Consider the following 23,846-nt stretch of genomic DNA (forward strand, 5'->3'; position numbering starts at 1 on the left):
TGCTCATGTGCCTGTATATGTAATACAGAAACAGAGATTAATCTTGAGAAATAAGTGGATTCTTCTGAAGTAGTTGTAATTTAAAAAATCATCTAATGTTCATGAAGATTTCACTAAAGTGACTTATATTAAAGGTGTCACAAGGAGAAATCTCCAAAAACAGAAAAGAATACTTTATATCCCAGATGAAATTCTTCATCTTTGTTTCCCATGTAACTAAGAATTAGTACATGACTGAAAACACATTAAGTCAAATAGTGGGGGGGAAAATATATGTTTTCTGTATTACATTGAGCATATTTTCTAATTAAGTATTCAAATATCATAACAAAGAAATATACTTCAAAAGTCTTCACACGCTCTAATCATTTTAGATCTTTTTTTCTTTGAAGTCAGTCAGAAGTCCCCCAGAACTAACACTACAGGATTTTGTATGTAGATATTTACACTGTTAGCTGGAGTGTGATAATTCTCCAAATTGCAAGACTTACTGCACTAATTGGTCTTCCTAACAGGATTTTAAAAGCCTGTCCACTAAAATTTAGCAGCATCTATTTCACATATGAACTAATTATTAATCAACTGAGGAATGATGGCAAGTGCTTATATTTGAGTGCTTAAATGTAACATGTTTTGTGATAAACAATTCAAATAAATTATCTTTTATAATCTCACAGCTATCACAAAAGGAGTGAGTATTTTTAATGATTATAGAAAGAAAAGAAAGGTTTACAGCTAGGCTAAATAACATTGCCAATTTACTCAGGTAGTAATGAAGATGGCAGATATTGAACTAGGTCTCTGTGACCTGAAGCTTGAACACTTAACACTACTAATGTTCAGTCTATATTTACTGCTTTAGATATTTTGTTGTCGTTGTTGTTCAGTTGCTAAGTCGTGTCTGACTTTGCAACCCCAAGGACTGCAGCACGCCAGGCTTCCCTGTCCTTCACCATCTCCCAGTTTGCTCAAATTCAAATCCATTGAGCTAGTGATGCTATCTAACCATCTCATCCTCTGCTGCCCTCTTCTCCTTTTGCCTTCAATCTTTCCCAGCATCAGGGTTTTCTAATGAGCCGGCTCTTCAGATCAGGTGGCCAAAGTATTGGAGTTTTAGCTTCAGCATCAGTTCCTTCCAATGAATATTCAGGGTTGATTTCCTTTGGAATTGACTGGTCTGATCTCCTTGCAGTCCAAGGGACTCTCAGGAGTCTTCTCCAACATCACAATTTCAAAGCATCAATTCTTCGGCTCTCAGCCTTCTTTATGGTCTAATCTCACATCCATACATGACTACTGGAAAAACTATAGCTTTGACTAGATGGACCTTTGTAGGCAAAGTGATGTCTCTGCTTTTGAATATGCTGTCTAGGTTGGTCATAGCTTTCCTCCCAGGGCGCAAACATCTTTTAATTTCATGGCTGCAGTCACTGTCCACAGTAATTTTGGAGTCCAAGGAAAGAAAATATGTCACTGCTTCCACCTTTTCTCCTTTCATTTGTCACAGAGTGATGGGACTGGATGCTATGATCTTAGTTTCCTAAATGTTGAGAGCTTTAAGCCAGTTTTTCACTCTCTTCTTTTACCCTCATGAAGAGGTTCTTTAGTTCCTTTTCGCTTTCTGCCATTAGAGTGGTATCATCTGCATATCGGAGGTTGTTGATATTTCTCCTAGCAATCCTGATTTCAGCTTGTGATTCAAGCTAACCTGGCATTTTTCATGATGTATTCTGCATATAAGTTAAATGAATAGGGTGATAATATACAACATTGTCATACTCCTTTCCCTATTTTACTTTAGATGTATAAGCCTAAAACCAACATTGTGAAGTTGATGCTTAAATCACCATCTTGCATGTAAGGAAACTGAAGCTAAATAATTTGCACAAGGTAACATTTTTATTTAGAACCAGGATTTGTATTAATGTCTTTTATGATTTCTATGCACAATTCAGCAACAATTTGATTTGGTACTTAGTCCTCATAGCTTCAAAAAAGATCTTGTAAAGAACAAGAAAAAGAAATAAAATCAAGTTCTGATCAATGAAATCCCATAGGAATGCTCAGAAACACGCAAGACAAAACATGGCTATTTCTAAGATGTTAAGTGAATCTACTGAACTTGGACTGTTTCTGAACTGGCCCATCAATGACCATATTTCAGAGGTACTCAGGAGCAAAAGTGAACAAAATAATTTTCCTTTTTATTTACTCTTTACTTCAGTTCTCAAAATTCCAAAGGTATTGAGTGAAAATGAAACAACGTAACAGCACTGTTAACAGAAAACAAGCAAACCAAAAGAAAACCACAACAAACAAACAAAACCCACACAAACATATCAGAGTAATAAAAAACCCATACTTATGGACTCTGTGGGAGAGGGAGAGGGTGGGAAGATTTGGGAGAATGGCATTGAAACATGTAAAATATCATGTATGAAATGAGTTGCCAGTCCAGGTTCGATGCACGATACTGGATGCTTGGGGCTGGTGCACTGGGACAACCCAGAGGGATGGAATGGGGAGGGAGGAGGGAGGAGGGTTCAGGATGGGGAACACATGTACACCTGTGGAGGATTCATTTTGATATTTGGCAAAACTAATACAATTTTGTAAAGTTTAAAAATAAAATAAAATTTAAAAAAATTAAAAAAAAAACAACCCATACTTCAGTAGAATTGAATATCTGAAGAGTAATGTAGTTGGCAGACAAACTTGAGTTTGAATCCTGGCTCTAGGACCAATTAACTACACAATTTATGGTATAGTCCTTTCACTTCAAATAACTACAGCTGTCTACTAAATGCAGACAATTTTAACTCACAGCATTTTTATAAAAATCAAATGGGTTCAACCTATGCAAATCACTTAAGATACTGTCAGGCATATAGCAATTATTAAATTGCTAGCTTCTTTCTCTTTCATTCTGTGTATACACAGACACATTGCTTTGTTTAAATGAGGATTAACATTATTTTTCCTCCTATATCTCTTTGTGTTCTATTTGGCATGGTTAATCCAACTCTGTTTTCAAATATCACATAAAATGAAAAGATACATTGGATATACTGAATATATATTGCACATATAGCAAGGATAAAATACTATTTCTTAAAAGATTTTTTCCATTATATATAAGAAAAAAATGTACATGTGAATACTGGATTATGATATAAAGTGAATTCTTACTGTGGATCACCATCAAAATCTTTGAAAAGCATAGCTTAGTACAGTTCTGAGGGCAGAGTGAGCTCCAGGTAAACATGTAGTAGAACGTTTTCATCAGATAAACATTGTCCTTGGTTAATAAAAAAGGCCTCCTTTAAATATTCAAGACTTTTTTTCTCTTGTGTAAAACAAGTCAAAGGGCAGGCAATTCTGGGTTTAATCTAATGCTTCCTAATATCAACAGGAACCTCATCCATTGGTTGTTTTCATCCTTAAGGTTCCCTGCCTGTCCAAGATGAACATTATAGCTTTAGCCACAACATCAATACCACACTTAACAGTAAAGAAAAGAGTAACAGAAACATTCTCTCTCCCTTCCAAAGAAAGAACGTTAAGTACCTCTGAGCGATTTGATTCCTATGTCATTCACCAGAACTTAACTGTATGGCTACAGAAGCTGAAAGGCAATGATTAGCTGACATAAATTATTCAGTTGAGTTCAGCTACTAAGGAAGATGGTAAAAGTGTATTTTTTTTTTTAAGATTTTAAATTTTATTTTATTTTTAAACTTTACGAAGCCTCTTTCCCAGAAGAGGGGGTCTGTGTTTCTTTTTCCCATTTTGTTTTGCCTCATAGCAAGAAGTCGTTTAACATTTGCATATGTCAGAATTAAGTATGAGAGGAAATCAATTTTAAGAAGAGAGATTTCAATTTTCCTTAAAGATGTTCAACTCCTAGTGGTCAATGTCAGCAATAATCTAAGAAGGCCCCACATATTCACAAGGGCAATGTCCTTGTGTGTTCAAGGATGTCCTACAGTGCCATAATAAATACATCAAACGCACGATCACAGAAAGTTGTTGTGAAAAATGGATTTCAAATGTAATTTAAGAAACGGAGAGACAGGAAGGAAGTAGGAGGGAGGGAGACAGACAGACAGAGGCAGATAGAAAGTGTCTTCAACCTCCCGGGGTGAACTGGTTTAAAAAATTGATTAAAATGCCCTAGAATGGTTCATCTATTCCCTGATCTTAAAATACATATATAAGGAAATTCCAAACTGTGTTTCTTAGAACACTAACTTCTTTAGATGTTAAGACTGTTCTCATATGGCAGCTCTGCTGCTGCTGCTGCTGCTGCTGCTGCTAAGTCGCTTCAGTCGTGTCGGACTCTGTGCGACCCCACAGACGGCAGCCCACCAGGCTTCCCCGCCCCTGGGATTCTCCAGGCAAGAACACTGGAGTGGGTTGCCATTTCCTTCTCCAATGCACGAAAGTGAAAAGTGAAAGTGAAGTCGCTCAGTCCTGTCCGACTCTAGCGACCCCATGGACTGCAGCCCACCAGGCTCCTCCGTCCATGGGATTTTCCAGGCAAAAGTACTGGAGTGGGGTGCCATTGCCTTCTCCAATGGTAGCTCTACTTTTAATTTTTTAAGGAACCACCATATTGTTCTCCATTGTGGCTGTAACAATTTACATTCCCCCCAACAGTGAAGGGATTCCCTTTTCTCCAGCATTTAATGCTCGTAGATTTTTTAATGATGGCCATTCTGACCAATCTGAGGTGATACTTTACTGTAGTTTTGATCTGAATTTCTCTAACAATTAGTTATGTTGAACATCTTTTATGTGACTCTTGGCCATGTCTTCTCTGAAGAAATGTCTATTTAGATCTTCTACCCATTTTTTATATGGAGCTTCAAGAGCTGTTGGTATATTCTGGAGATTAATCCCTTGTTGGCTGGTATAGTCACTATGTGGAACAGTATGGGGGTTCCTTAAAAAAAACAGAACTACCATAAAATCCAGCAATCCCACTCCTGGGCATATATCTGAAGGAAACCATAATTCAAAAAAAGAGGTACACCCCAATGTTCACTGCAGCACTGTTTACAGCAGCCAGGACATGGGAGCAACCTACATGTCCATCAACAGAGGAATGGTTGAACAAGATGTGGTATTTATATATACAATGGAATATTAGCCATAAAAAAGAACAAAATGATGCCATTGGTAGCAACACTGTAAAGTAACTATATTCCAATTTAAAAAAATTTTACAAAGCTGTTCTTGTCAATTTGAAAATAAGCACTTCAAGGATATATGAAAGACTGTTAAAATATTAAAATCTCTGATTTTTTTCAGAAATAATCAGATGAACATTAATTCAACATTTCTCTAATATATGTATATATGTATTTGAAAAGAGAGTCACTCTTTTTCTTTTTGATTGACAGTTATTCCATACTGGAAAACAGTGTACCATAGAACACTGTGTAAGAAAAATTAAACTGAGCTGTCACCAATATCACCAATACTACAACTAATAGCTAATAGGAGAAAATCACACGAAAAAATGTCATTTCACTATAATTGTTTTAAAGTTCAGACTGGTTAACATTAATACAAATTACCACAGTAGCACCCAACTTTCATGGAAGGATCAAAACAGAATTATTCCCTGGACCAGTCCATGAACTTTTCTTGTGGAAGAATTCAATGGGATAAAAATATCTGCATCTTTCCTATACACTTGTCAAGTACAAATATAATGCCATCACCAATTCTTGTATTACATAGTCCTAAAAGGGATTTTATTCTCTCTCTCCTGCCACATATTATTCGCCTTAATATTTTATGCTTCATGTTATTTTAAATTAGGTCATTTTTCCCATGAGAATAAATCTTCCTTTCCTCTTTTTTCTCTAAAATTACACAATAACTTGTTTGAACTTCAGAAAGAATTCAAGTCAAGGAAGAAGCTGATTTGGCATTTACTTCCCATGACCATCCCTTCTTATGCTTATGCTTTTTTTTTTTTAATTCATTTATTTTTATTGAAGGATAATTGCTTTACAAAATTTTGCTGTTTTTTGTCAAACCTCTACATGAATCAGCCATAGGTATACATATATCCCCTCCCTTTTGGAAAACCCTCCCATCTTCCTCTCCATCCCACCCCTCTAGATTGATACACAGCCTCTGTATGAGTTTCCTGAGCCATACAACAAATTCCCATTGGCTATCTATTTTACATATGGTAAGGTAAGTTTTGTTCATAGTGATGCTTTCTAAGGCCCACTTGACTTCACATTCCAGGATGTCTGGCTCTAGGTCAGTGATCACACCACGGTGATTATCTTGGTCATGAAGATCTTTTTTGTACAGCTCTTCTGTGTATTCTTGCCACCTCTTCTTAATATCTTCTGCTTCTGTTAGGTCCATACCATTTCTGTCCTTTATCAAGCCCATCTTTGCATGAAATGTTCTCTTGGTATCTCTAATTTTCTTGAAGAGATCTCTAGTCTTTCCCATTCTGTTGTTTGCCTCTATTTCTTTGCATTGATCGCTGAGGAAGGCGTTCTTATCTCTTCTTGCTTGGACTCTGCATTCAGATGTTTATAGCTTTTCTTTTCTCCTTTGCTTTTCACTTCTCTTCCTTTCACAGCTAATTGTAAGGCCTCCTCAGACAGCCATTTTGCCTTCTTGCATTTCTTTTCCATGGGGATGGTCTTGATCCCTGTCTCCTGTACAAAGCTAGTGGAGGTGATGGAATTCCAGTTGAGCTATTTCAAATCCTAAAAGATGATGCTGTGAAAGTGCTGCACTCAATATGCCAGCAAATTTGGAAAAGTCAGCAGTGGCCACAGGACTGGAAAAGGTCAGTTTTCATTCCAATCCCAAAGAAAGGCAATGCCAAAGAATGCTCAACCTACCGCACAATTGCACTCATCTCACACACTAGTAAAGTAATGCTCAAAATTCTCCAAGCCAGGCTTCAGCAATACGTGAACCGTGAACTTCTAGATGTTCAAGCTGCTTTTAGAAAAGGCAAAAGGAACAAGAGATCAAATTGCCAACATCCACTGGATCACAGAAAAAGCAAGAGAGTTCCAGAAAAACATCTATTTCTGCTTTATTGACTATGCCAAAGCCTTTGACTGTGTGGATCACAATAAACTGTGGAAAATTCTGAAATAGATAGGAATACCAGACTACCTGACCTGCCTCTTGAGAAACCTGTATGCAGGTCAGGAAGCAACAGTTAGAACTGGACATGGAACAACAGACTGGTTCCAAATAGGAAAAGGAGTACGTCAAGGCTGTATCTTGTCACCCTGCTTGTTTAACTTATATGCAGGGTACATCATGAGAAATGCTGGGCTGGAAGAAGCACAAGCTGGAATCAAGATTACTGGGAGAAATATCAATCACCTCAGATATGCAGATGACACCACCCTTATGGCAGAAAGTAAAGAGGAACTAAAGAGCCTCTTGATGAAAGTGAAAGTGGAGAGTGAAAAAGTTGGCTTAAAGCTCAACATTCAGAAAACGAAGATCATGGCATCTGGTTCCATCACTTCATGGGAAATAGATGGGGAAAGTGTCAGACTTTATTTTTGGGGGCTCCAAAATCACTGCAGATGGTGGTTGCAGCCATGAAATTAAAAGATGCTTACTCCTTGGAAGGAAAGTTATGACCAACCTAGATAGCATATTCAAAAGCAGAGACATTACTTTGCCAACAAAGGTCCGTCTAGTCAAGACTATGGTTTTCCCAGTGGTCATGTATGGATGTGAGAGTTGGACTGTGAAGAAGGCTGAGCGCCGAAGAATTGATGCTTTTGAACTGTGGTGTTGGAGAAGACTCTTGAGAGTCTCCTGGACTGCAAGGAGATCCAACCAGTCCGTTCTGAAGGAGATCAGTCCTGGGATTTCTTTGGAAGGAATGATGCTAAAGCTGAAACTCCAGTACTTTGGCCACCTAATGCGAAGAGTTGACTCATTGGAAAAGATTCTGATGTTGGGATGGACTGGGGGCAGGAGGAGAAAGGGACGACAGAAGATGAGATGGTTGGATGGCATCACTGACTCAATGGATGTGAGTCTGAGTGAACTCTGGGAGTTGGTGATGGACAGGGAGACCTGTCATGCTGTGATTCATGGGGTGGCAAAGAGTTGGACATGACTGAGCAACTGAACTGAACTGAACTGATGGCATGGAAAAGAAGAAAAAAAATCTTCATGTGCTGGGAATTTGACCATTCTCGGCACAGATAATTTCCATTTGGCAAGAGGCCTGAATGTTTACTGGCTTTTGCTTTCTATTCTCTGAAAAAAATAATTTTTCCCAGGAAAATATGAAGTTCCCATAGCTATCTATGAAGAAGAATTTGAGAAGACAAACCTTGTTATAATTTAACTAGGCATTCTGTGTCCTTCAGCTATTTTTGAATAAAATCACTATCCCCATGACTGTTTCTAAAGTTGTATATTTTATGCAAATTTATGTATGATGATATATGCTTATTTGAAAAAATAAAATGGTTGCTTCTTATTTTTATGATGGCAGACTGTTCTAAGCTTAACTCCTGCAATGTGTCTTGATGTCTATTAGTTATGTCCTTGTATCTATGAGCTGCAATGTAGTGTTTTAACACACAAAAAAAGTCAAAGAGACTCTCAAAATTCTTATCTGGTGGCTAGAAACACAAGCACAGTTTAATTCTGATAGAACATCTACGAAGAAGTGGAAGTTCATAGGAACATGGGTGTTGACTATTTCACTCTAGTAACTTCAGTGCTTACTTTTTCAATCAAGTATCTACTTCACTGATCCTTTTCTTGTGAAAGCCATCCCAAAGCCTACTGTATCCACACTCTTCCCATACTCTCTTTTGCTATTGCTCTTGATTCATCTCGCTCGGACTTGGACTCACTTGCAGATCTGTCTCTTCAGCAGTCCACTTCCTTCTCCCTCTCATCACTATCTCTCACTCTGGACAAAACTCCCTGATTCACAGATCTGATTAATTTCAGATATCTGCTCAAGAACTCTGTGGGGTTGCTTATTTCCCACCAAATAGTTGAAGGAGAGCAGAATTTGCTAGCCTAAAACATATCTCTTTGGCATAAAGATTTAGGCTGACTACTTTTAAGAAAGAGTGGACACAAGAGAAGCTCAGAAAATCTAGTGGAAGTTTGTTAACCTTTTGTAATGTAAATAGACATTACTTTGATAAGAGCAATCACCTTACAAGAGTGTCTCCATTGGTATACCAGGAAAAAGACAACTAAATATCCAGAACCTCTCATCAATGGAGAAGAATTGGTCTGCATAACAAATGTACCTTTGAAAAAAAAAAAAACAAATGTACCTTTGTTTACTGGGCTTTGCCTGAAAACCTCCCTGCTGGTTCATCAGCCCCCCCAACACCTTTTGTCTTTACTTGGAAATGTATTTTAAGGTAATGGTTTAGGCCATTTGGGGCAGTTACTCCATTTTCCTGGGTCTCTTCCATGCATACAGGAGGTACACGTTACTAAGCTTCTGCTTCCTTTTCTTCTGTAATCTTTTATTATGGGAGTTGGTGGTTCTCAGCCAAGAATTTAGCAGCATAGAGAAAAAAAAATATTTTTCTTTCGCTACATAGTCATTTTTTAGGCTGCTGTTTAAAATCTTGAGGATGTAGCTCCAGTATTTCTTTCCACTGTTGTCTTCCACTCACCTACAGGGCCCTCCATTTATGGCTGTAGTTCTGACTCATCAAATCCTGATTCCAGCAAGTAAGTGGATTCTCTCTTCTTTGAACTCCACTACTATTTTCAGTTCCCTCTGGGCACCTATCTTTTTGCATCTTCTATCAGTGATAAGTAGAGTATTTTGCAACTAGTACCTACTTCATTGTCGTCCAGTCGCTCAGTCGTATCCAACTCTTTGCGACCCCATGGACTGCAGTATGCCAGGCGTCCCTGTCCTTCACCATCTCCCAGAGCTTGCTCAAACACATGACCATTGAGTCGGTGATGCCAACCAACCATCTCATCCTCTGTCGTCCCCTTCATCTCCCACCTTCAATCTTTCCCAGCATCAGGGTCTTTTCTAATGAGTTGGCTCTTCATATCAAATGACCAAAGAATTGGAGCTTCAGCTTCAGCATCAGTCTTTCCAATGAACATTCAGGTTGATTCCCTTTAGGATTGACTTTTTCGATCTCCTTGCAGTCCAAGGAACTGCTACTACTACCTGCTACTTCTGACATTTCTAAGGCTCTTAGCTCATCTCCCGTCTATCCCTTCCCCAGAAGAAAGTAGCAGTAGACAGACTGCTTTTTTGTGTGTGTGATGATTAAGGGAAATACTTTTAAAGGGTCTATTTTTTTTTCCTATTCAAAATGAACTACCACCCTGCTTCAGAATGAGGACTCTCTCAACGTGAGAATAAAAACAATTTTATCTAACTAGCTGAATTGTGAACCTGGAGATGGTGAAGATGCAGGAAACAGTCATGATGATGACTGTGAGGCTTAGATATGTCCAGGATATCAGGGCCTACATTCTAAGCCTGGACATGTATTCTGGAATATTCATAGTGGGGAAAAAATTTCCCTGAAGTTTCTTAAAATGTTGTAGGGAGCAGGAGGTACCTGACCTTTAGAGGAATGTGACATAGATTCTAGCAGCAGTCATTCTGATACTTAATATTACATTGCTTTTTTCTGCATTTTAACATGTTAACCCATGCATAGTGGCCAATTTTTATTAACTTACTTTACACCATAAGAGTGCTGGGGTTATAGTCAGAGGCTGATTTACCAGAAAGCTAATGGAATAAAAGGTTTAAGGCCTCTTACTTACATGAGGCCTCTTCTGTGCTTAGTCACTCAGTCGTGTCCAACTCTTTGCAACCCCACAAACTGTAGCCCACCAGGTACCTCTTCCCATGGGATTTCCCAAGCAAGAACACTGGAGTGGGTTGCCATGCCCTCTTCCAGGGTATCTTCCCAACCCAGAGATTGAACCCACATATCCTTTGGCCCCTTCATTGGCAAGTAGATTCTTTACCACTGAGCCACCTGGGAAGCCCCCCACTTTATAATAATTCCCATCCCATCAGTGGCTTTAGGGCGACAATTAACATTTTTAGAATCTGATTCAAGGAAAGTTGAGTAGAGAAGGTACATTTAGTTTGGGATTAATAGAATATATATTCCAGTTAATCCTTTCCATGTAGATTAAGTTATAGTAGTAATCTGGGAATAGGAGTGGTGTCCAGTAATTCTCTGAATATTGACATTAGCTAATGAGTTTCTACTAAGATGATGCAGTTATTAATAGATCTAAGTAATCACCAATCAGAGCAGGAGAAGGGCTGGGGTAAAAGTGAGACTGCAGGAGCTGTTTGTTGACAAAGACACTGTGGCAAAGTGGAAGCAGGAATTGGGAAGCAGATTCTCCTGAGAGTGTCTGTAATTTGGAGTGGCTGAAAAAGAGATACATTAATAAGAGGGCACAGAAAACTGGTTGGGCAATAATTTGTTACAAGTGACAGGTAATTTCATACACTACAGGTCAAAATGGTCTCATATTATGACACAAGAGTCATTCATTTTGGTAACATGTACTTTTCTTTGATGTCAGTTTCTGGCAGGTTGTGCATGCATGGCACATACCTACAATAGATTTTTCAGCCTTTATAAGCTCTTTGGTATGATAAATATTGCTAACTTTAGTGCCTTACTTTTTATTTTACATTAATGTTTTCTCTGACTCTTTCATATTCTATAACCATAGATTTGGTTGCCAAATATCCAAAAGCATCTCTTGATTAGACAGAGATCTCATTCATATGTGCTCTCTTTTTCTCCAAGTTAACATTCAGAGCTGAACATAAGCCTGTACTTATAGACATTTCCTTTTTCAGTTCATATTCAAGTAGGATAAATTGAAAATGACAAAGAAATGCACTTACAATAAACTATCTATTATAGAGCTTGCTGTGGGGTTAGAAGGCAACCTTCTCAAATATGTGACAAATTTTTAGGAATAACTATGGTATCAGAAACTGAGACTGCTTATTCCAAAGTATTCACTCCCTTGTGCTATTTTATTTAAAGGAAAATATTTCTTCTTGACACAGACTGCCAAATCTCAGCCCAATTCCATCCTGCCCTGTTTAGTTAAAGCAAATTCAATGCTTATTGGGCTAGAAGAGGGACATTAACTTCTATAATCTTTCTGCCCCAATACTCTACAACTTTACTGTAAGTGGCAGTAAAATTCAGCTGATTTTTTTTTCTATTTTTGGTTTTCTGTGTTCTCTTGTTTGGAAAATTTTAATTCTACCCCTAAACATTTATAGCTGAATTTTCCTTGCTCATAACATCTCTTTCCCATACAATTTAAGAAATTTCCTCTTTGTGACAATCTTGTTTTTAAAAAAAAATCCAGTTAATGTTCAGCACTTTCCTCTGTGATGATCCTACAAAAAATGGTTGATTGTATCAATCTTCAGAAGACTTCTCCAACCTAACTATAGATATATTTTAACTCATAAAACAGGCCATCAACCTCCTTTAACACTGGAGAAACAAACAGAAAAAGAACTCAGTTTTCTCAGATTCATAAAAATTTCAGGGATGAAAGTCATGTGAACATAATTTATGGAGGAGATTAGGCTTAAATGTAATCACCTCCTAGGTATTAAACTGGAGCAACAGGTATCATTTTCTGGAACTCACTGATAATTTTTAGATTTTGGTATCAAGTTCATCAAGTTAAGCATTCTCATTATGAGAAATATCAGTCCAAATCATTAAAGTTAGCAAACATCAAGAGCACATCACAAAGGTAAAATTTAAGGAAATGTGTTGCTGATAATGAATTTCATAGCAAAAAACCACACAAAACCTTTCTGTTTATAGATGTTCTTCATCAGGTTACCAGGACCAAATCTGCATTTCTATACTTTGAGGTTTAATACTGGAAATTCTTCTGAAGGCCAATAAAAAATTTCTCTGATCATTCAACTCTCTTTTCTGGACCTTACTTTTATCATTGTATAAGGTTTAATTCCTAGAGTCCATGCCCTATTTGACATGTTCTCATTGGTCCTGCTTTTCTGACTGATAGACCTGCCCATACACTCCCTCTGGATGAGATCTTGACCTATCTTTTCAAAACAACTGGTTGAACAAGGAGAAGAAAAAAATTTAAAGAAGGAGCCCATCCACAGACAGACTCATTGAGAAAAAGATCATCTGAGCCAACTAGATAACTCTTTTGCATTTTAGATTCAGGGCACAGAGACTGTGTCCATTGACCAAAAGATTTAAAACAAGTGATTTTAGTTATAAAGGAGCCAAGACCAGTCATGGTGAAACATTTTCAAGCTGCAGGATCAGATGAGAGCTCTCTAGAGAGAAAAAATAAAAAATAAAAACTAAGAGAAGAAAACAGTTTCTGAGCCTGAAAGATGCATAACTGCCTTACGTTACTGATGGCTTCTCAGTTCTCAAGTCTAACCCTATGTGACTTTCCGTATTTGAGTTCTGGAAAACTTATCTAGGTTCTTGAAATAAATGCCTCTCTCTCTTATGAAAGTATTATTTTTCCCATAAGACAAAAGAAAAATTGCAGTTAAATAAAACCAAAAGTTTAAATTATATAGATGGAGATTAAAGCAGAGATGTGAAAATTCAGCACCTTCAGCGAAGATACTACTTTTAACATCCTATCTCATTCAGAGTTCAAAGACCAGAAAGTAATTATACTTATGCCAGTAATTATTAAGACAATGACACTTTTAAGTCTACAGTGACAATATTTTATTTTGTCACAAGATGGTGATTTTGTTCCAAAAAATAAAATAACAGGATTTCCTAAAAGACTGATAGTTTACTAAGTATCAGGCTCTGCACAAGACATTTAAAGCAAATAGCCTCTCATCTTTCAGAATCTCTCAGTGCTGTTGGGAAAATAGACACATAAGTGATAGACACATTAAGGATAATCATGAACAAATGGTATGGCACTAGTGATTGAGACATATACACAGTAAATATGGGGAGAATATGGTATTCCATCCTTTACAACACATTAAGTTATGTTTTTCTCCAGTTAGGAATAGCAGGATTTCAGGAGCATGTGCATGAATAATGCTGAGTCAGCAAAAAGGCATGTTCTTCAACAATGGATATCATGTTTAAAACCTACTGCAGTTCATATTTACACAATGAATCATCATAACTCCTCTGCAAACATGCTCAACTATCTTTTCTCCCTTTTGATTTTTTTATATTCCCAGGAAAAACACAATCCAAGCCAAAATCTGCACCTTTGCAGATAAATATAACTGAAAATTCTGATCTCACTCTAAATTTACAACTTCTGCTTTCAAGTGGGCCCGTAACATTGTCCACGACATACTGTAACTCCCAGCCTTGCCTAATTCCAGTTCCTCCAGACGAGTATTTATATTTTTCCTCTTCTTTTCAAACTTAAAAATATTTTGCCAATCCTCTCTCAGTTTATGACCTTGGTTCTTAGCTAAGAAAACCAAAGCAACTAGAAAAGAACTATAATTGGAAAGACAATATTTGAAAACCATTTGTCTACTAGACTACAGATTTTAAAATAGACATGCTTTTATTCTCATGAAGCTTTTTGTTGTTTTTATTTGAAAATTTTCTAAAATGTATAGAAAACTTGCAAGAACAGTAAAAATATATTTTTTATATTTTTATTTCTTATATTTTCATGAACTATTTGCCCGTAAGCTGAGAACATGATGCACCAACCAAATAACTTAGTATTTTAGAATTCTTGCATAAAGACAAACCACAGGAATCATGAAATTAACACTAAGTCTTTACCAATCTAATTCTCATACCCTCACATGTAAACTTTGTTCCCCAAATGTCCTTTAAAGCCCAGAAATAGCTTTCAGAATCATGCAATGCACTCAGTTATCATGTCTCGTTAGTGATTTTCAGAATGTAGCTGTTCCAGTCTTTCCTTAACTTTCATGAACTTGATACTTTTCAAAGTAATGAGGTTCAAGGCAGCACACTTCAAAATATGCTCTTTGGCATATTGATAAGAATTCTATGGACAGGGAAGCCTGGCAGGCTACAGTCCATGGGGTCACAAACAGTTGGACACAACTGAAGCAACTCAGCATGTACCCATGCAAGAAAACACTGATGCAAGAATACTCTGACCCTCTTTTGTCCCCCTTGAAGCAGGAAATTAATCTCTCATGTGAAAGGTACCCTCTCTGTACCAGGAGGTAGCAAGACATCCTTACAACCACAGATACAGATATTTAGAGCCTACATAAACTTTGTTATTTCTTTACTAATTTATTACCTTGTTTCAAATTCTATTTCTTGTCAATTCTTCAAAAATCTATTGCTTCTTTGTCTAAAAGGTATATCAGGTTCCTGCTTCAGTCACTTCTTTGGTTTCCATATCTATGGGACATCTGTATGTATGGTTTTTTTTTTCTTCTCTTAATCTGTCTTGTGTCAATTTAATTAATAGTCCAGACAAAAGAACTCAAAAGGGGTGGGGAAAAATTCCCCCGCCCAACAAATGTTAGAGGCCAGTTGTCTTGTAGAACGGTCTTCAGTGGGGTTTATCTAACGTTTTCTTTTTTTTTTTTTTTTTTTATTTTGCCAAGACTTATTTATTTCAGTAAAAACAAGACAGTTGTATGACATAATTAAAAATGGATACTTTTCATAAGAGGAAAGAAAAACTGTATTTCTTCCATTTACCTTACTAATGGATCATTTCATTGTTTAAGGTGGCAATATAATCATCTAAATATAGTTATTCAGTTTCAGCTCTGAAAGTGTTTCACATAAGATATAAGTTGAAGTTATAAGTCAGTTTCTAGTATAGCTCTTTTTAACAGTCCTTATAAAGCTAGTGGCTGCGTCATTTTTGCATCCTTCCCTTCTTATTTTCTGCTTCCTGAAACCTGAAAATTCTGGGATTGAAGTAACAATATTCCAAACAACTTAAAGGTGGAAATCATTTGCTTTGCATGGATAATCAGAAGCGTTCCTGGTTCTTTGATGACCACAAAACTGCCAAGCAGCCCAGAACTTCTTATCTCAGTCTCACCTGAGCTATCTCTGCATCTATCCGTCTAACGTTTTCTTAAGAGCAGATTCAGGTTATGCATCTTTGGATAGATACTGCAGAAGTTATACTATGCTTTTTTTCTTTTCTTTTTTGCAGCCTATCAGGGGCACAAGATTTCAATTTGTCCCATTACCAACAATGTTTGATCTCTTGACAAGGGTGATAACTGTTAGGCATCTCTTCTCAAAAATAATATATTCTGCATATATATATATATATATGTATGTGCAATCTTTATAATAGATTGGTATTTGTGGGGAGTTGCCTTGAAATTTTATAAACATGCTGTTCTTTGCAAATCTTTCAATTTATTCTCATGTCTATTTTTATTATTTTAGAGCTTCTGGTTTCCCATTTTATTCAATGCATCATAATCCATTACTGTCATGTTTATTTTTGTGCTTAAATTATCTGAGAACAAGCTGGCTACTGTGTTCTTTGAAATATTCTTTGAACATTTCCTTATTTTTTGAAATCAGCAGTGTCAGGCTCATATTCGAGTGGGGTTGCCCTATGCTTGCATTCAGGCACTTCTCCATCAATCCCAGATTTCTTGGAGATGAGAATGGCATATAGAAGTCAAAAGTTGTGAGGTAGATGCATACATAATCTGAGTTTCCATTAATGACTTCAAAATTAATTAACCGTCATTCTTCTTTACTCCCTTTATCTCATACCTGTAACTCCATTCTCTGATACTAGCATCTAATACCTTTAATATATTTGTTTAACTAATACCCCCATATCAAACACACACCCTCTTTTCACCCTACTCTAGATTGGACACGCTATGTCTAGCATCAGCTACCACCCACCTGTGGAGAACTCTCCATCTTCTGTCCATGCTCCAACACCCGTTGCCAAATCATTCCATAGCACACAAGACTCTGTACCCACTCTGGGCTCCAGGGCCTTGCAAGGGCCTATCTGTTCCACCCACATTTGGATCCCAGCTTCACCTCACATAGGTTCTATATCATATATTGCAATGTCCCCCTCTTCTGCTGGGACTTCCCTTCCTCACTCCCCTTTCTCCAGTGTGAAGGCCTTCTTCATACCCCACAGCACTGAACCCTGCTTTGTGGAGCCATGACTCTTTTCCATTTAGTAAAAAATACTTCCCTGCTAGGCCCTACCTAATGGCCTTAAGACTGGATTGCTGAGGAAGGGAAAGGCAGAGATAGAAATGGTTAAAAAAAGAGAGAAGAGAAGGTGTAGAATAAGAAGAGAAGGTAATTCTCATGATTTTAACACACTGAGATTGGTTTTCTGGATCATTTGTTTCATTGGCCCTTTCTCTTTTTACCTTCGCTCAGATTGTCCTCCTTAAATGACTGTTATATAAAACTTAAGGACAATAGTGAGGATGATATTTCTTAAGCAGAATTTTCAATTAAAATAGTATTATAAAATTTAACAATTGGACTATTGCCTGGAAAATCATTCTCAACTATGCACTTCCTTGATTCTTTGATTAATATTGCATGGGGTGAAAAGGGGCTACTTAGAAAAATTCTTAAGGAATAGTTAGCAAAACAAATCTGATACTGTAATTTCTGTTTATTTCATTGTTAAAATGTGAAGCAGGTTATCCCATTCCCGTAGTTTTAACATTCCTGCTTGCAATTCCCATGTTGCCTTTCAGTTCCTCTTTTTGTTACCCCTTATCTTCTAGGCTTTTCTGAAACTATGTTTATTTTACTAATGGTTAGGATGGCCCTGCTCACACTAAATGCTATCTGCTTCTTTATGCTAGAACAGTGCTCTCCAACTGAGACATAAGGATAGTCATGTATACAATTTAAATCTTTTCTGGTAGCCACAATAAAAACATAAAAAGAAACAGGTAAAGTTGAATTAAAACTATATTTTACTTAATATACAAAGGTTATTATTTTAGCATGTTAACAATATTAAACTACTGAGATATTTTGCACTCCTTTTTTCACACTAACTCTTTGAGATCCACTACGTATTTTAACATACACAACATCTCAATTTGTGGATTTCCATGTGAAATATCTGGCTTATATTTAGAGTTCATAAAATTATCATTTGAAAAATCAGATTCATACTTCCAAATTGGTTAAAACACACTTAAAAGTCTCCCGATATATGAAGTGAGTATCCATTTATAAAATTATAACCAAACTAATTTAAACAAAATTATAACCACTTTATTGATTTTACAAGTGATCAACAGATACATGTGGACAGTCACTACTATCTAAAATAGTGTAGACTTCATCACTTAGAAATAAGGAAGGACCCTGAGGGATGGGATGGGGAGTGAGGTGGGAGGGGGGTTCAGGACGGGGAACACATGTACACCCATGGCTGATTCATGTCAATGTATGGCAAAAAACCACTACAATATTGTAAAGTAATTAGCCTCCAATTAAAATAAGTAAATTTTTAAAAAAACTTTTTTAAAAGAAATAAGGGAAGTCTGAGTTTCAGGATGGTGTGGTGTTGATAAGAAAGCAGATATGAGTAACTTTGAAGAGATGCAATCCATCTGATTTGGAGGCAGATTAGATCTGGGGTTATGAGAATTTAAGAGGAAAGTCAAGAATAACTGCCATTACTTATATAATATAGTTTTGAACAGTGTTTCTTAAACCATTTAGTGTGAAGAAATTTTCTTGGGCAGATACTCAAAAACATATATCAATTTTCCTGTTCTTTACACCACTCCCTCAGAGATCCTAGCTTAGAAGTTCTACAGTGGGGCTTAGAAAACTGCATTTTATTTGATTCTGCTTCAGATACTTTCACATGAAACTCTGAGAAATACTGCCCTCCAGAGTTTGACTGCATTAAAACCAGTTTTCAAACCAGGATTAAAAATATTTTCTAGCGTTGATTTGGTGATGCTGAGCCAGCATCAGCATTGCTTTATCATTTGCCTGTTTTATTAATGACGTATGTCTATGGGGTCGCAGAGAGTCAGACACGACCAAAGCGACTTAGCAGCAGCGGCGGCAGCATGCCTGCAAACATACTGCATAGTGTTTACAATCTTGCCAACAAGGGTGTTTAAACAGAGAGTGTTATTAGATCATTAAAAACACAGCAAATGATAAACTGTCCAAGTGACTAGCTCAAAACAATGAAGTCTACTGCTATCCCTCCCTCAGGTTGTCAATGTTCAAATTGTGGCTATGCCTCTATATAAAAACATTTTTCTGGCCTACAATCACAGAAGATCAAGAGAAGCAGTGCTTTTAACACACTATTGAAAGATAGTCATCTGTTAAGAAAAACACTGTTAGTGCTCTGGTCATCTGTATGTGATGTTACTTTCTGCTTCATATTTTGTTTTCTTTCCAAAATTTTATAAACATATACCTTGCAAAATTAGACTTAAACTTGTAAGATTTTTAAGTATTTACATTTTGTAATCTTGTATCACAGTTTTAAAATGCAATCCCAATTATTTAGAAAAATAGCAAGGCAGTAAAGAAGGAAAAAAACTACATAAAACTGTGTTTAGGTATTTCTGCATATAGTATCATTTTATTACAGTTCTGCAAATTTTTCTAGATTATAATTTAAAGGGGAGAAATTTAGTATATGAGAACAAAATAAGTAAAAAGTGTCATCTGTGTCATGACAGTAATGTCATGTCAGTAATAGTCACTGAGAAATTTTCTGAGACTTTGAAGATGTTAACAGGTGACATAGTATCTAGCAGACAAATATTTGAGAGCATCAACAAAACATCTGATAACTATAACGTTCTGTCATGGGCTTCCTAGATAACCAACCCTTACCTGTCATTAAAGTAAAGTGGTAGTATTAAGAATAAAGCAGTCTGTTTTGAAAAAAGTCAAATAAGATGTGACAATGACCTTCTGTAGACTACAGTGTAATTGGACTAGAGATTCCATGATATCCTAATACATGAAAGCACTGCTGTAAAGGATGTGACACAGATTTGCCAGGATCAAGAGATACACCTTTGCTCAACAGCTAGGCAGGAGAGACTGGCCCCAAATAGAACCAAATCACAACCCCAGATGGGATGTCACGGCTGGAACGTAAGCAAGTTCTTACGAAACACATTTCTAAAGGAAGTAGTAACTTCGTTTTCTGCATATCAGAAAACTCACTTCTCCAACCTGACAACACCCATCAAAGACATACTTCAGGCCCCTTTCACCCTTTTATTTGTCAGTTTTGTCTAGGCAAGTATTAGAGTTCACCTCTTGTCTGACACCCTGCAACAAAAGCAGAGCCTTCTCAGTTTTCATTCCTTTTCATATACCTACAAGTTGATCTTCCCTGGTGGCTCAGCTGATAAAGAATCCACCTCCAATGCAGGAGACCTGGGTTTGATCCCTGGGTTGGAAAGATCCCCTGGAGAAGGGAACAGGCTACCCACTCCAGTATTCTGGTCTGGAGAATTCCATGGACTGTATAGTCCATGGGGTTGCAAAGAGTCAGACACGACTGAGTTTAACTTTCACGAGTTGATCTAGTCCTAGAAAGTCATTCTGCCTAGATCAACATCAGACTACTGTTGATTTAAGAATAGAGAGAAGTATGGCAAAATCAATACAATATTGTAAAGCAATTAGCTTCTAATTAAAATAAATAAATTAAAAAAAAAAGAATAGAGAATATATTTTCTTCAGAGAGCTATCACAGAGAAAGTAAGAAATGGTGAAATCAACTTATTTTTGATGCCTAGGAATATTGAAGAATACATCCTCTAGGTATGAAAAAGGATTGATTAAATTTTCTTAAAATCCATATAGCTGAAAATATGTATATAGGTTAATTCAAACTAGGTCCATTTAGAAATTAGTTATTGCACCCCTTTAGGTCACTGGAAAGGAAGAGATGGAACTTATTTCAGAATCCTTGTGTAAATAATTTTATTAATTAACTCTATCTTTAACAATGTGTCACCAAACTTATTACATTCTTGTTCCAAAATTAATAATTACACATTAATACTAAGTTTATTTACTATACCCAAATATCCCAGAGTTAAGAATCCATTTGGGTATTTTTATATATAAATACCAGGATAAGTCAACCCAAATTGACTTTTTCAGTCAAGATACTTTAACCCAGCCTTGGCCAATCCACATAAACTGCTTTCTGTAAAAATTCATCATAAACTACTAATGTGTGTCACTTGTTACACACAAGTGAGTTTAACCTTACTTTGGCCACCTTATGCAAAGAGCTGACTCATTGGAAAAGACCCTGATGCTGAGAAAGATTGAAGGCAGGAAGAGAAGGGGACAACAACAGAGGATGAAATGATTGGATGGCATCATCGACTCAATGGACATGAGTTTGAGCAAACTCTAGGAGATGATGAAGGACACAGAAGCCTGGCATGCTACAGACCATGGGGATCACAAAGAGTCAGACACAACTGAGTGACTGAACAACAACAAAGTTTAGCCTTCAGGATACAAATATAGCACCCAGAGAGTCCATGCCTTTAAGAAATTCATAGTCCAGTGTGTGCATGTGTGGGGAGGAGGGGGAGAGAGGAGAGGATAGTCAAGTAACAGAAGAACTAGTAACTGTACATTGTGTTCTGACACAAATGTTTATAATGAGGTATCACAGACTTGAGACTGGTTCGTAGAGGTGGTTCAAATTGTGTGCAAATTATTTCCCAGAACTGAAAAGAGATTTCAGACAAAAGAAATAACAGTTACAAAACAGAAGTGCCAACTATTGCATGTTTTAGGAAATGCACACTGTTCAACCGTCAAGAGTACAGAAGGTCATGCAGGATAATAGGAATGATTAAGAACAGGAAGCTGAGAGCAGAGAGTGTACTATTGAGAGCCATGAGCACCATGCTAAGTGAACTGAATTTTATCCTTTGATGGTAATACATGATTGAACGCTTTAAATATGGGAATACTAGCTTAAATCATATGCTATGCTGTGCTAAGTCACTTCAGTCGTGTCCGACTCTGTGCAACCCCATAGACGGCAGCCCACCAGGCTCCCCCGTCCCTGAGATTCTCCAAGCAATAACACTGGAGTGGGTTGCCATTTCTTTCTCCAAGCATGAAAGTGAAAAGTGAAAGTGAAGTCGCAGAGTCGTGTCCGCCTCTTCGCGACCCCATGGACTGCGGCCCACCAGGCTCCTCCGTCCATGGGATTTTCCAGGCAAGAGTACTGGAGTGGGGTGCCATTGCCTTCTCCGGCTTAAATCATATAGTTCAGTCAAATTATTTGTAGTAACAGTTTAGAAAGTAATTGTGGTAACTGCTACCACAAAGGAACAGGCTTTAGTTCCACAATCTCTAGCTCACTTTTTTTCTGTTTTTCATCTCTTAGTTCCATTTCCAGGGATAATAAAAATTCTCAGCAAATTAGAAATAGAAGAAAACTTTCTCCACCTGCAAAAAAGCATCCAAGGAAAACTTGCAGATAACAGTATGTCTAATTGTAAAAGATCAAATATTTTTCATCTAAGAGCTAGACTAAGGCAAGAATATCTTACCAATTCTATTCAACATTGTACTAGATGCTATAGGAAATGCAACAAAGTACGAAAAGTAAAAGTTATACATATTAAAAAGGAAGGAATAAAAGTACTTCTGTTCTCAGATGGCATGCTGTTTTATATAAAAAAATCATATGGAATAAAAAATAAATAGCTTTTAGAACTAGCAAGTTTACCATGTTTAGTATATTTATAAAACAGTAAAACAAATAAAATAGACAGACATAACATACCAGGAATTTAAAGATTCAATATTATCAAGATGAAAAGTTTTCTCAAGTTAATTCTAGATTTCACTCAACCTCAGTCAAAATTCTCATAGTTTTTTTAAATAGAAATTGATAAATCATAAAATTTATTTGGAAATTCAAATGGTCTAGAATAGATTAAACTGTTTTGAAAAAGAAAATAGATGGGCATCTTATACTACATAATTTCTGTGCCTAGTACATAGAAGGTGCACCATACATATTTTTAACTAAATAACATGTTCCCCTACATGTAACAAAGTCTTACCATAATCAAATCTCACATTAACCTTTGGTAGGAAAAAATGAATTATGAAGATAGCAAATGATAATATCAGGTGAAGTAAAAAATAAAAATAACTAACAGATCTTAAATTCTATTGAGTTTGATGTGGACATATCATTAGGTGTCAGATGTTTTTGCCACTCCCAGATTAAAAGCAAATTTTCCCATAGTTGAAAATTTCAACTCACCACTATATGTTTTCACAGCTACTATCATGTTATTTCTCTTGTGAAGTGTTTAAAATGGTAGAACATATAAGCACTTGAGCCATACAGTCATTAAAGATATTAAGACAAAAATAAATCATTCCATACTGAAACCTCTAAGCCTGAAAAATCTGTGACAGATAAAACAGTGAGTAACCTTAGGAGAAATTTATTGCTTTACATACTGAAAACTAAACGTAACTGCCTCATAAATAACTAAGAAAAATATGTAAGTGATAATCTGAGGCCTAAATTAAAGTTGTTAAACTGATTATGCTGAAATATACAGGTGTCCATATGAGCTTAATTTTGAGAAACACAATTTCTTCACTTTTATTTTATTTAGCAAGATTTTCACTGTGCCTATCTGCTACAAGTCTGATAATTTCAGCCAACAGATTATTGCATATAATTTTACTAATGATTTAGAAATTCTCCATGCAGCTAAAAAGATATACTTATTGCTGATCTCAGCCTACTAATGGTTCCCAATGAGGCAAACTGCTATGACTTCT

This window comes from Bubalus bubalis, chromosome 16 (assembly GCF_019923935.1).
Source record: "Bubalus bubalis isolate 160015118507 breed Murrah chromosome 16, NDDB_SH_1, whole genome shotgun sequence".
NCBI classification, from domain to species: domain Eukaryota; kingdom Metazoa; phylum Chordata; class Mammalia; order Artiodactyla; family Bovidae; genus Bubalus; species Bubalus bubalis.